Raw genomic sequence first — 10,998 nt, forward strand, 5'->3', positions numbered from 1 at the left:
TTCAATACCTACTCGAATCCCTCAATCCCACTTCTACTGTCACTTCAATACCTACTCGTCTCTCTCAATCCCACCTCTACCATCACGTCAATACCTACTCGTCTCTCCCAATCCCACCTCTACCTTCTCTTCAATACCTACTCGTCTCTCTCAATCCCAGCTCCACCTTCACATCAATACCTACTCGTCTCTCTCAATCCCACCTCTACTTTCACTTCATTACCTACTCGTCTCTCTCAATCCCACCTCTACCTTCACTTCAATACCTACTCGTCTCTCTCAATCCCACCTCTAACTTCACTTCAATACCTACTCGTCTCTCTCAATCCCACCTCTACCATCACATCAATACCTACTCATCTCTCTCAATCCCACCTCTACCTTCACTTCAATACCTACTCGTCTCTCTCAAAACCACCTCTACCATCTCATCAATACCTACTCGTTTCTATCAATCCCATCTCTACTGTCACATCAATATATACTCGTCTCTCTCAATCCCACCTCTACCTTCACTTCAATACCTATTCGTCTCTCTCAATCCCACCTCTACCATCACGTCAATACCTACTCGTCTCTCTCAATCCCACCTCTACCATCACGTCAATACCTACTCGTCTCTCCCAATCCCACCTCTACCTTCTCTTCAATACCTACTCGTCTCTCTCAATCCCAGCTCTACCTTCACATCAATACCTACTCGTCTCTCTCAATCCCACCTCTACTTTCACTTCATTACCTACTCGTCTCTCTCAATCCCACCTCTACCTTCACTTCAATACCTACTCGTCTCTCTCAATCCCACCTCTACCTTCACTTCAATACCTACTCGTCTCTCTCAATCCCACCTCTACCATCACATCAATACCTACTCATCTCTCTCAATCCCACCTCTACCTTCACTTCAATACCTACTCGTCTCTCTCAAAACCACCTCTACCATCTCATCAATACCTATTCGTTTCTATCAATCCCATCTCTACTGTCACATCAATATATACTCGTCTCTCTTAATCCCACCTCTACCTTCACTTCAATACCTTCTCGTCTCTCTCAATCCCACTTCTACCTTCACTTCAATACCTACTCGTCTCTCTCAATCCCACCTCTACCATCAAATCAATACCTACTCGTCTCTCTCAATCCCACCTCTACCTTCACTTCAATACCAACTCGTCTCTCTCAAAACCACCTCTACCATCAGATTAATACCTACTCGTCTCTCTCAATCCCATCTCTACCTTCACTTCAATACCTACTCGTGTCTCGCAATCCCACCTCTACCTTCACTTCAATACCTACTCGAATCTCTCAATCCCACTTCTACTGTCACTTCAATACCTACTCGTCTCTCTCAATCCCACCTCTACCATCACATCAATACCTACTCGTCTCTCCCAATCCCACCTCTACCTTCACTTCAATACCTACTCGTCTCTCTCAATCCCACCTCTACATTCACTTCAATACCTACTCGTCTCTCTCAATCCCACCTCAACCTTCACTTTAATACCTGCTCGTCTCTCTCAATCCCACCTCTACCATCACATCAATACCTACTCGTCTCTCTCAATCCCACCTCTACTGTCACATCAATACCTCCTCATCTCTGTCAATCCCACCTCTACCTTCACTTCAATACCTAATCGTCTCTCTTCATCCCACCTCTACCTTCACTTCAATACCTACTCGTCTCTCTCAATCCCACCTCTACCTTCACTTCAATACCTACTTGTCTCTCTCAATCCCACTTCTACCTTCACTTCAATACCTACTCGTCTCACTCAATCCCACCTCAACCTTCACTTCAATACCTACACGTCTCTCTCAATCCCACCTCTACCATCACATCAATACCTACTCGTCTCTCTCAATCCCACCTCTACTGTCACATCAATACCTCCTCATCTCTGTCAATCCCACCTCTACCTTCACTTCAATACCTAATCGTCTCTCTCCATCCCACCTCTACCTTCATTTCAATAACTACTCGTCTCTCTCAATCCCACCTCTACCTTCACTTCAATACCTACTCGTCTCTCTCAATCCCAACTCTACCATCACTTCAATACCTACTCGTCTCTCTCAATCCCACCTCTACCTTCACTTCAATACCTACTCGTCTCTCTCAATCCCACCTCTACCTTCACTTCAATACCTACTCGTCTCTCTCAATCCCACCTCTACCATCACATCAATACCTACTCGTTTCTATCAATCCCATCTCTACTGTCACATCAATATATACTCGTCTCTCTCAATCCCACCTCTACCTTCACTTCAATACCTATTCGTCTCTCTCAATCCCACCTCTACCATCACATCAATACCTAATCGTCTCTCTCAAACCCACCTCTACCTTCACTTCAATACCTACTCGTCTCTCTCAATCCCACCTCTACCTTCACTTCAATACCTACTCGAATCCCTCAATCCCACTTCTACTGTCACTTCAATACCTACTCGTCTCTCTCAATCCCACCTCTACCATCACGTCAATACCTACTCGTCTCTCCCAATCCCACCTCTACCTTCTCTTCAATACCTACTCGTCTCTCTCAATCCCAGCTCTACCTTCACATCAATACCTACTCGTCTCTCTCAATCCCACCTCTACTTTCACTTCATTACCTACTCGTCTCTCTCAATCCCACCTCTACCTTCACTTCAATACCTACTCGTCTCTCTCAATCCCACCTCTACCTTCACTTCAATACCTACTCGTCTCTCTCAAAACCACCTCTACCATCTCATCAATACCTACTCGTCTCTCTCAATCCCATCTCTACCTTCACTTCAATACCTACTCGTCTCTCTCAGTCCCACCTCTAACTTCACTTCAATACCTACTCATCTCTCTCAATCCCACCTCTACCATCACATCAATACCTACTCGTCTCTCTCAATCCCACCACTACCATCACTTCAATACCTACTCATCTCTCTCAATCCCACCTCCACTTCAATACCTACTCATCTCTCTCAATCCGACCTCTACCTTCACTTCAATACCTACTCGTCTCTCTCAATCCCACCTCTACTGTGACATCAATACCTACTTGTCTCTCTCAATCCCACCTCAACCTTCACTTCAATACCTACTCGTCTCTCTCAATCCCACCTCTACCATCACATCAATACCTACTCGTCTCTCTCAATCCCACCTCTACTGTCACATCAATAACTCCTCATCTCTGTCAATCCCACATCTACCTTCACTTCAATACCTAATCGTCTCTCTCCATCCCACCTCTACCTTCATTTCAATACCTACTCGTCTCTCTCAATCCCACCTCTACCTTCACTTCAATACCTACTCATCTCTCTCAATCCCACCTCTACCTTCACTTCAATACCTACTCGAATCCCTCAATCCCACTTCTACTGTCACTTCAATACCTACTCGTCTCTCTCAATCCCACCTCTACCATCACGTCAATACCTACTCGTCTCTCCCAATCCCACCTCTACCTTCACTTCAATACCTACTCGTCTCTCTCAATCCCAGCTCTACCTTCACATCAATACCTACTCGTCTCTCTCAATCCCACCTCTACTTTCACTTCATTACCTACTCGTCTCTCTCAATCCCACCTCTACCTTCACTTCAATACCTACTCGTCTCTCGCAATCCCACCTCTACCTTCACTTCAATACCTACTCGTCTCTCTCAATCCCACCTCTACCATCACATCAATACCTACTCATCTCTCTCAATCCCACCTCTACCTTCACTTCAATACCTACTCGTCTCTCTCAAAACCACCTCTACCATCTCATCAATACCTACTCGTCTCTCTCAATCCCATCTCTACCTTCACTTCAATACCTACTCATCTCTCTCAGTCCCACCTCTACCTTCACTTCAATACCTACTCATCTCTCTCAATCCCACCTCTACCATCACATCAATACCTACTCGTCTCTCTCAATCCCACCACTACCATCACTTCAATACCTACTCATCTCTCTCAATCCCACCTCCACTTCAATACCTACTCATCTCTCTCAATCCCACCTCTACCTTCACTTCAATACCTACTCGTCTCTCTCAATCCCACCTCTACTATGACATCAATACCTACTTGTCTCTCTCAATCCCACCTCAACCTTCACTTCAATACCTACTCGTCTCTCTCAATCCCACCTCTACCATCACATCAATACCTACTCGTCTCTCTCAATCCCACCTCTACTGTCACATCAATACCTCCTCATCTCTGTCAATCCCACATCTACCTTCACTTCAATACCTAATCATCTCTCTCCATCCCACCTCTACCTTCATTTCAATACCTACTCGTCTCTCTCAATCCCACCTCTACCTTCACTTCAATACCTACTCGTCTCTCTCAATCCCAACTCTACCATCACTTCAATACCTACTCGTCTCTCTCAATCCCACCTCTACCTTCACTTCAATACCTACTAGTCTCTCTCAATCCCACCTCTACCTTCACTTCAATACCTACTCGTCTCTCTCAATCCCACCTCTACCATCACATCAATACCTACTCGTTTCTATCAATCCCATCTCTACTGTCACATCAATATATACTCGTCTCTCTCAATCCCACCTCTACCTTCACTTCAATACCTATTCGTCTCTCTCAATCCCACCTCTACCATCACATCAATACCTAATCGTCTCTCTCAAACCCACCTCTACCTTCACTTCAATACCTACTCGTCTCTCTCAATCCCACCTCTACCTTCACTTCAATACCTACTCGAATCCCTCAATCCCACTTCTACTGTCACTTCAATACCTACTCGTCTCTCTCAATCCCACCTCTACCATCACGTCAATGCCTACTCGTGTCTCCCAATCCCACCTCTACCTTCACTTCAATACCTACTCGTCTCTCTCAATCCCAGCTCTACCTTCACATCGATACCTACTCGTCTCTCTCAATCCCACCTCTACTTTCACTTCATTACCTACTCGTCTCTCTCAATCCCACCTCTACCTTCACTTCAATACCTACTCGTCTCTCTCAATCCCACCTCTACCTTCACTTCAATACCTACTCGTCTCTCTCAATCCCACCTCTACCATCACATCAATACCTACTCATCTCTCTCAATCCCACCTCTACCTTCACTTCAATACCTACTCGTCTCTCTCAAAACCACCTCTACCATCTCATCAATACCTACTCGTCTCTCTCAATCCCATCTCTACCTTCACTTCAATACCTACTCGTCTCTCTCAGTCCTACCTCTACCTTCACTTCAATACCTACTCATCTCTCTCAATCCCACCTCTACCATCACATCAATACCTACTCGTCTCTCTCAATCCCACCACTACCATCACTTCAATACCTACTCGTCTCTCTCAATCCCACCTCCACTTCAATACCTACTCATCTCTCTCAATCCGACCTCTACCTTCACTTCAATACCTACTCGTCTCTCTCAATCCCACCTCTACTGTGACATCAATACCTACTTGTCTCTCTCAATCCCACCTCTACCTTCACTTCAATACCTACTCGTCTCTCCCAATCCCACCTCTACCTTCACTTCAATACCTACTAGTCTCTCTCAATCCCACCTCTACCTTCACTTCAATACCTACTCGTCTCTCTCAATCCCACCTCTACCTTCACTTCAATACCTACTCGTCCCTCTCAATCCCACCTCAACCTTCACTTTAATACCTGCTCGTCTCTCTCAATCCCACCTCTACCATCACATCAATACCTACTCGTCTCTCTCAATCCCACCTCTACTGTCACATCAATACCTTCTCATCTCTGTCAATCCCACCTCTACCTTCACTTCAATACCTAATCGTCTCTCTCCATCCCACCTCTACCTTCACTTCAATACCTACTCGTCTCTCTCAATCCCACCTCTACCTTCACTTCAATACCTACTCATCTCTCTCAATCCCAACTCTACCATCACTTCAATACCTACTTGTCTCTCTCAATCCCACCTCTACCTTCACTTCAATACCTACTCGTCTCTCTCAATCCCACCTCTACCTTCACTTCAATACCTACTCGACTCTCTGAATCCCACTTCTACTGCCACTTCAATACCTACTCGTCTCTCTCAATCCCACCTCTACCTTCACTTCAATACCTACTCGTCTCTCTCAATCCCACCTCTACCTTCACTTCAATACCTACTCGTCTCTCTCAATCCCATCTCTACCTTCACTTCAATACCTACTCGTCTCTCTCAATCCCACCTCTACATTCACTTCAATACCTACTCGTCTCTCTCAATCCCACCTCTACCTTCACTTCAATACCTAATCGTCCCACTCAATCCCACCTCAACCTTCACTTTAATACCTGCTCGTCTCTCTCAATCCCACCTCTACCATCACATCAATACCTACTCGTCTCTCTCAATCCCACCTCTACTGTCACATCAATACCTCCTCATCTCTGTCAATCCCACCTCTACCTTCACTTCAATACCTAATCGTCTCTCTTCATCCCACCTCTACCTTCACTTCAATACCTACTCGTCTCTCTCAATCCCACCTCTACCTTCACTTCAATACCTACTCGTCTCTCTCAATCCCAACTCTACCATCACTTCAATACCTACTTGTCTCTCAATCCCACCTCTACCTTCACTTCAATACCTACTCGTCTCTCTCAATCCCACCTCTACCTTCACTTCAATACCTACTCGACTCTCTCAATCCCACTTCTACTGCCACTTCAATACCTACTCGTCTCTCTCAATCCCACCTCTACATTCACTTCAATACCTACTCGTCTCTCTCAATCCCATCTCTACCTTCACATTAATAACTACTCGTCTCTCTCAATCCAACCTCTACCTTCACTTCAATACCTACTCGTCTCTCTCAATCCCACCTCCACTTCAATACCTACTCATCTCTCTCAATCCCACCTCTACCTTCACTTCAATACCTATTCGTCTCTCTCAATCCCACCTCTACTGTGACATCAATACCTACTTGTCTCTCTCAATCCCACTTCTACTGTCACTTTAATACCTACTCATCTCTCTCAATCCCACCTCTACCTTCACTTCAATACCTACTCGTCTCTCTCAATCCCACCTCTACCTTCACTTCAATACCTACTCGTCTCTCTCAATCCCACCTCTACCTTCACTTCAATACCTACTCGTCTCTCTCAATCCCATCTCTACCTTCACTTCAATACCTACTCGTCTCTCTCAATCCCACCTCTACATTCACTTCAATACCTACTCGTCTCTCTCAATCCCACCTCTACCTTCACTTCAATACCTACTAGTCCCTCTCAATCCCACCTCAACCTTCACTTTAATACCTGCTCGTCTCTCTCAATCCCACCTCTACCATCACATCAATACCTACTCGTCTCTCTCAATCCCACCTCTACTGTCACATCAATACCTCCTCATCTCTGTCAATCCCACCTCTACCTTCACTTCAATACCTAATCGTTTCTCTTCATCCCACCTCTACCTTCACTTCAATACCTACTCGTCTCTCTCAATCCCACCTCTACCTTCACTTCAATACCTACTCGTCTCTCTCAATCCCAACTCTACCATCACTTCAATACCTACTTGTCTCTCTATCCCACCTCTACCTTCACTTCAATACCTACTCGTCTCTCCCAATCCCACCTCTACCTTCACTTCAATACCTACTCGACTCTCTCAATCCCACTTCTACTGCCACTTCAATACCTACTCGTCTCTCTCAATCCCACCTCTACCTTCACTTCAATACCTACTCGTCTCTCTCAATCCCATCTCTACCTTCACATTAATAACTACTCGTCTCTCTCAATCCCACCTCTACCTTCACTTCAATACCTACTCGTCTCTCTCAATCCCACCTCCACTTCAATACCTACTCATCTCTCTCAATCCCACCTCTACCTTCACTTCAATACCTACTCGTCTCTCTCAATCCCACCTCTTCTGTGACATCAATACCTACTCATCTCTCTCAATCCCACCTCTACCTTCACTTCAATACCTACTTGTCTCTCTCAATCCCACTTCTACCTTCACTTCAATACCTACTCGTCTCACTCAATCCCACCTCAACCTTCACTTCAATACCTACTCGTCTCTCTCAATCCCACCTCTACCATCACATCAATACCTACTTGTCTCTCTCAATCCCACCGCTACTGTCACATCAATACCTCCTCATCTCTGTCAATCCCACCACTACCTTCACTTCAATACCTAATCGTCTCTCTCCATCCCACCTCTACCTTCATTTCAATACCTACTCGTCTCTCTCAATCCCAACTCTACCATCACTTCAATACCTACTCGTCTCTCTCAATCCCACCTCTACCTTCACTTCAATACCTACTCGTCTCTCTCAATCCCACCTCTACCTTCACTTCAATACCTACTCGTCTCTCTCAATCCCACCTCTACCATCACATCAATACCTACTCGTTTCTCTCAATCCCATCTCTACTGTCACATCAATTTATACTCGTCTCTCTCAATCCCACCTCTTCCTTCACTTCAATACCTATTCGTCTCTCTCATTCCCACCTCTACCATCACATCAATACCTAATCGTCTCTCTCAAACCCACCTCTACCTTCACTTCAATACCTACTCATCTCTCTCAATCCCACCTCTACCTTCACTTCAATACCTACTCGAATCTCTCAATCCCACTTCTACTGTCACTTCAATACCTACTCGTCTCTCTCAATCCCACCTCTACCATCACATCAATACCTACTCGTCTCTCCCAATCCCACCTCTACCTTCACTTCAATACCTACTCGTCTCTCTCAATCCCAGCTCCACCTTCACATCAATACCTACTCATCTCTCTCAATCCCACCTCTACCTTCACTTCATTACCTACTCGTCTCTCTCAATCCCACCTCTACCTTCACTTCAATACCTACTCGTCTCTCTCAATCCCTCCTCTACCATCACATCAATACCTACTCGTCTCTCTCAATCCCACCTCTACCTTCACTTCAATACCTACTCGTCTCTCTCAAAACCACCTCTACCATCACATCAATACCTACTCGTCTCTCTCAATCCCATCTCTACCTTCACTTCAATACCTACTCGTCTCTCTCAATCCCACCTCTACCTTCACTTCAATACCTACTCGTCTCTCTCAGTCCCACCTCTACCTTCACTTCAATACCTACTCATCTCTCTCAATCCCACCTCTACCATCACATTAATACCTACTCGTCTCTCTCAATCCCACCTCTACCATCACATCAATACCTACTCGTCTCTCTCAATCCCACCACTACCATCACTTCAATACCTACTTATCTCTCTCAATCCCACCTCCACTTCAGTACCTACTCATCTCTCTCAATCGGACCTCTACCTTCACTTCAATACCTACTCGTCTCTCTCAATCCCACCTCTACTGTGACATCAATACCTACTTGTCTCTCTCAATCCCACCTCTACCTTCACTTCAATACCTACTCGTCACTCTCAATCCCACCTCAACCTTCACTTTAATACGTGCTCGTCCCTCTCAATTCCACCTCTACCATCACATCAATACATACTCGTCTCTCTCAATCCCACCTCTACTGTCACATCAATACCTCCTCATCTCTGTCAATCCCACCTCTACCTTCACTTCAATACCTAATCGTCTCTCTCCATCCCAACTCTACCTTCACTTCAGTACCTACTCGTCTCTCTCAATCCCACCTCTACCTTCACTTCAATACCTACTCGTCTCTCTCAATCCGAACTCTACCATTACTTCAATACCTAATCGTCTCTCTCAATCCCACCTCTACCTTCACTTCAATACCTACTTGTCTCTCTCAATCCCACCTCTACCTTCACTTCAATACCTACTCGTCTCTCTCAATCCCACATCTACCTTCACTTCAATACCTACTCGACTCTCTCAATCCCACTTCTACTGTCACTTCAATACCTACTCGTCTCTCTCAATCCCACCTCTACCATCACATCAATACCTACTCGTCTCTCCCAATCCCACCTCTACCTTCACTTCAATACCTACTCGTCTCTCTCAATCCCACCTCTACCTTCACATCAATACCTACACGTCTCTCTCAATCCCACCTCTACCTTCACTTCAATACCTACTCGTCTCTCTCAATCCCACCTCTACCTTCACTTCAATACCTACTCGTCTCTCTCAATCCCACCTCTACCTTCACTTCAATACCTACTCGTCTCTCTCAATCCCACTTCTACTGAGACATCAATACCTACTTGTCTCTCTCAATCCCACTTCTACTGTCACTTCAATACCTACTCATCTCTCTCAATCCGACCTCTACATTCACTTCAATACCTACTTGTCTCTCTCAATCCCACCTCTACCTTCACTTCCATACCTACTCGTCTCACTCAATCCCACCTCAACCTTCACTTCAATACCTACTCGTCTCTCTCAATTCCACCTCTACCATCACATCAATACCTACTCGTCTCTCTCAATCCCACCTCTACTGTCACATCAATACCTCCTCATCTCTGTCAATCCCACCTCTACCTTCACTTCAATACCTAATCGTCTCTCTCCATCCCACCTCTACCTTCACTTCAGTACCTACTCGTCTCTCTCAATCCCATCTCTACCTTCACATTAATAACTACTCGTCTCTCTCAATCCAACCTCTACCTTCACTTCAATACCTACTCGTCTCTCTCAATCCCACCTCCACTTCAATACCTACTCATCTCTCTCAATTCCACCTCTACCATCACATCAATACCTACTCGTCTCTCTCAATCCCACCTCTACTGTCACATCAATACCTCCTCATCTCTGTCAATCCCACCTCTACCTTCACTTCAATACCTACTCGTCTCTCTCAATCCCACCTCTACCTTCACTTCAATACCTACTCGTCTCTCTCAATCCCATCTCTACCTTCACATTAATAACTACTCGTCTCTCTCAATCCAACCTCTACCTTCACTTCAATACCTACTCGTCTCTCTCAATCCCACCTCCACTTCAATACCTACTCATCTCTCTCAATCCCACCTCTACCTTCA

This window comes from Hypanus sabinus, chromosome 6, assembly GCF_030144855.1.
Source record: "Hypanus sabinus isolate sHypSab1 chromosome 6, sHypSab1.hap1, whole genome shotgun sequence".
Lineage (NCBI taxonomy): Eukaryota > Metazoa > Chordata > Chondrichthyes > Myliobatiformes > Dasyatidae > Hypanus > Hypanus sabinus.